Source organism: Poecilia reticulata, linkage group LG8, assembly GCF_000633615.1.
Source record: "Poecilia reticulata strain Guanapo linkage group LG8, Guppy_female_1.0+MT, whole genome shotgun sequence".
Taxonomy (NCBI): Eukaryota; Metazoa; Chordata; class Actinopteri; order Cyprinodontiformes; family Poeciliidae; genus Poecilia; species Poecilia reticulata.
In genome coordinates, this window is record NC_024338.1 from 13,668,239 (window position 1) to 13,673,127 (window position 4,889).

The following is a 4,889-nucleotide window of genomic DNA, read 5'->3' on the forward strand; positions in this document are numbered from 1 at the left end:
AAGAAAAACTTCAGAAGTCACCAAATAATATCACTTAAAAAGATTATTACTCTACCTTTTATTGCAGATTGATTTTCATAAATGATTTAAAATCTGTTAAAGTTAACAAAAACAATCAGCTTTATTTTAAATGTTTAGTCCTCTACCTCTATGAATCTACAGACCTCTTAAATAAAAAAAAAATCTACCTCCTTTCCCAAGATCTTATTTAAAGGTGAAAAATCTACCTTGATCAATTTTTGTACAAATTGTTMAATTTCAAAATTGTACAATTGTTACATAGAATCTTGAGGTTTTTGTCTTTAATATGGAAAATTGAGAAAAACTCACAAAGTGTTGTCCTCCCTTACAACGTTCCGTTGTCAAGAGAAAACTGCTGGATTCAGTTTCGGGTTCAATGAAGCGCCGTGGCAACAACATGCTGCCGGCCCGTAAGCCACGAAACACTCGCATGCATCTCCTGCACTTGCCATTGACCTGCTGTTTACGTTCACAAAGCATGAAGAACCGAGCGCCTCGAACTCACGGCTCAATCAAAACTCCACYCACAGCTTGTTCAGCTAAGAGGAGGAATCTCAAGTCACTGCTAAAGTTTGGAGAGAGGCGGAAAGCTGGAGCAACAGGTCAGAGTTTTCAGACACATTCATCAGCTAACACCTAATGGAGGCACGCGGGTCAACCACACAACCCGAGCAAACACAGACCACACTTTCCTTTCAGAGTCTTCTCTTGCAAAGGAAAATCTGATTGACCGGYTAATGTTTGTAGAGAGCCAACCAGTGAAAAGGAGCCAAAAGAGAATCCATTTCCTGCGCTGGATATTTATTTTTTGATTGCACTGTCTTCAGTTCAGTGCACAGGGATATTAGGCTGCCTGTTAAGCAACACAGTTGATCTGGGCAGTAAAAGCACAGTATGTGCTCCACATTAGGCTATAATTGGTGACAGAGCATCAAAGCCTGAGATGGAGAATCGCACTCAATCGGCTGCTAATCTAAGAAGCAGATGGTCATATAAGATATAAATGCAGCTTGTGTTAAAATTAATGAGACGTGTGACTGCCTGAAGGTGACTAGGTGATAAACATGTCAATTAAAAAAAAMAAAAAAACACAAGGGACTGTGATTCTTCTGATTAAGTAGCAATGTTCCTTTGGCTCACATCAGCACATCACAATGCAGCGCACACACAAAATGTGYTGTAGTCTCCCGCTATTCAGCCTGTCAGCTTATTTTAAAGTTAAAGCCTGTGTAGAGAAATGGGCATCTSCTGCAGAGGACAWGGCAAAAATAAATAAATGAAGTAGTTTCTATGGAGCAGTCCTTGTTATTGTAGTCATGCATATATTTCCACTGAATAGCTCAAATTCCAAGAATGCAGAGATGGAAGCCACTATCTTTTTATTCCTCCTCYGGTGTTTTCCTTGCTTCTTTGTCTATGATCACRATCTGGTTATTCCTCTCTCTCTCATGGTTGTGCATCCTTCAGATTCCTGAACTAAGACCTCAAGACTAAATCAAAGACTTTGTCCTAACGCACACACATAAACACACATTTCCTTTTCCCTTTCATTCTTGCTCTAAAGACCTCCGCTCTTTTCTTTGTGTTTTCTGCTTCAGCCCAGGATGAAACGTCTAGACCAGTGTTTCTCAACCTTTTTTGGGCCAGCGCCCCCCTAGCCTTTAWCCAGGTCCCTCACCGCCCCCCACCAAAGAATTTGTAGGCTACTTTGCACTGACCATTATTTTACTATCACTATTGTAAATGCTTTGATTTTTATGCTTGTTTTTGTATTTATCATCAAAAATAATTTCCCAGAGAACAAAAAACCAACGTGAATAGAAATTATTTTCACAGGCGTCTAAGAAAAATGCAATGAACATTCAAGTTAAAATTGGTAGGCCTAACAGCAGCCAATCAGAGTAGAAAAAATATTCTTATTTTGTGCCATTTTCTAGTTGTTAAATATTCCACAAAATGACCAGATAAAAGATGAGCATGCCAGTTTAAACTTTGAACTATTTGCAAAACGACTGAGCTCTGCAACATTAAAACATGGATAGAACTGTAACTACATTAATCATAGCTCTTCTTCTCTTCAGTGTTTGTCAGTTTCTGGTGGTGCAGCTCTGTGCTGCCTTCATGAGAATGGGACATCAGAGTATCATCCATAAAACTTCACCCACATGGCATTTATTGTGCAAACCAGAGCTTTCAGTGGAAAAATAAAAGTTCCAGTTCCTTTTAATGCCATACAAATATGAGACAGAAATATGGATTATATCTTTATATAGACCTGTCTATTGATTTATAGATTAATAGTTTTACTGGACAGAAATTACAAAGAATAAATCTGGTTCTTAATCAAATCCTAATGAGTCAAATTGAAAGTGTCATGCAGTCATCAGCCTCATGACATTAACACCGACATGAAAAATAATATTGAAGAAATAAATATATCAAATGTAATTAAAAACATAAATAAATGGTCAGTTCTTTACTGTTATGGTCTGTAAGATATATTTATTCTCAGTACTAGATATGGTCTCAACAACCTCATGGCATTTCAACAATATTATTTTACCTTTTATCTGGAAATAGTGTGTTTATTCTTGCCACACAGTATTCTGTATTAATTATTGCTCGAAAGGTCTTGCCATACCAGTTCATTCCTCTGTATTTACTTTAGTTTATTAGTTTATTTTTGCATTTTGTTCTTCATTCATTTTCATTTAGTTTCATTTGATTAGTATTATCCTCTCTTGGTTTATTGCTACGTCCACTTTAGTTTCTTTCCTGTTGCTAGATTTATTTTATCGTTTATTGATCATCAGTAATCTTCACTCATCACCTGCTGAGCCGCCTAATCGTCATGTGTTTCACATAATGTGTTGATTTTTCACTGTTCAGTGTCGGATTCTCTGTTTTTATGCCATAATTCACATCTAGTTTGTTGCTCCGTTTTATGTCCCGCTTCTCCTGTTTCAGAGTTTTGCGCAATGTGCGCGTTTTTTTTTTTTTTTTTTTTTAACCCCCTAAAGTGCAGGGCGGTCGGGAAACATATTGATGGGGAAAAGGCAGACTGACATAAACCTTTTAAAACAACGGAAACAATTTCGGTATTCTGATTATTGAAATTTAAAAGTGCTGTGTTGTTCTATCACCCCCGTTTCATACCGGACCACTTACAGCTCCGGTGTTAACGCTATAAATTGAACGCTCTCTATCGTGATATCACCCATGGAGGGATTTCTTTRTTTAAATGGGTTCATTTTTCAGAGGGATACAAAGTGAGAGTATCGTGATTTTAGAAATTACATGTTTATAAGAGCGATTTTCTGTTGTCCTTCCATGGAAGCGGGCAGCCTTCAAACGGAAATAAAACACTTTTTAATATAAGTTACTGCTTCGTTATCAGCCAGTGTAACGTTGAACTGATGTGGTGAAGCTACAGTCGCAGGAGAACGAAGCTGCGCCAAGAAGCTAACAGAAGCTAACAAACACTGAATAGAAGAAGAACTGCCATCGATATAGTTGCAGCCAAGCATGTTTTAATGTTACACAATACAGTTTTACCAAGTTGCTCAAAGTCTAAACTGGCATTGTTGTGCATTTAAGATGTAAAGTTTACCTTCGACCAAACGCCCCCAAAGGAATCCCAGCGCCCCCCTTTTGTAAAAAAATTCTGCCAGCGCCCCCTGCTATCCTCTGAACGCCCCCTGGGGGGCGGTACCGCCAACGTTGAGATCCGCTAGTCTAGACCGAAGCCTCCGTGTGCGCTGCATGACTCATTGCAAGTGCAAATATGGCTATTTGCGCCGTCTGAAACAGTGCAATTAGGACCTGACCACAGGTCCACCGGCTTAGCTAATTAAATCAGTGGATAAGTGGGCTGMTTTTAACAGTGTGTAGCTACTTAAGCAGAGCACGCTTGGGGGGCAAGAGAATATTTTTGCTCAATAAAAAATTGACGAATAATCAAGAGACGAGCCGGGTTAGCATACGTATCGTTCCTCGACTGTTGCTGGGTCTGCTGCTGCACCACGGCGACTGATCTTTTCTAATGAATGTTCAACTCCCATAAGGCTGAGTTTGCAGATCAAATTAAATTGTGTATCTCTTGCTCATTAATGCCTCCCACACCATCACTTCAGGAGTGTTTTCTAAGTGGTGTCAAAATTTGGCATCTGTACTCAGACTGACGTCCGTGTGACTGCGCGCTCTGTGAGTCAAGCCATTGTGATTTCGGGATTCGGAGAACAAAATAAACTCAATTTGTTGTAAAAAAAAAAAAAAAAGTTTCCTCATTGAACCACGACAATGCAACGTAAATTAAGGGATTAAATCACGAATTTGCTACATTTTGCACGTCTGCTTCATCAAAGAGGGGACGGCTGCAAGCTATTAGGCAAAGCACAATGAGCGAGTCATTTGTTTAGTAAACTAATACAATAGGAACATATTTGTGCGTTAATGAGAGAATTTAAAAAACCCATCAAAGCTGTTCACACGCGTGCCGCAGAGTTTTCAGACTTCAAGCAGAAGATTCCTCCCGCAGAGCTCCGTGTTGATCACGTTTTGAAGAAAAAGGCGCGATAAGGGATGAACATGAAACTCTCTCTGTGCACAACAATCCCTGCCCTGCTAATAACAAAAGGCCCGGCCTGCCTGCGAAGTGTTTTAACGGCGCTGCGGGAGGATTACCCTGCGGAGAGGGCTTGTCTGCCGGGTTAGCGCGACTGCAGCACTCTTCAAAAAGAGGGGGGATTTTTCTTTGCTAAAGTGGCAGAGTGAAACATTAATCATCGATGGAGACGGCTGGGATTGAATTGGGTTTCAGATCGTCCAGGGCTGCAAGCAGAGAGATGTGCAAGAGGAAAGAAAGGACG

At 39.8% G+C, this 4,889-nt stretch overlaps 1 protein-coding gene across 1 annotated transcript in view; it reads right to left on the bottom strand.

Annotated features, from left to right (window-relative positions):
• The window catches only part of kcnt2b (potassium sodium-activated channel subfamily T member 2b), a 51,524-nt gene that overhangs the window by 17,253 nt on the left and 29,382 nt on the right, over positions 1-4,889 (bottom strand). The window lies entirely within an intron of this gene.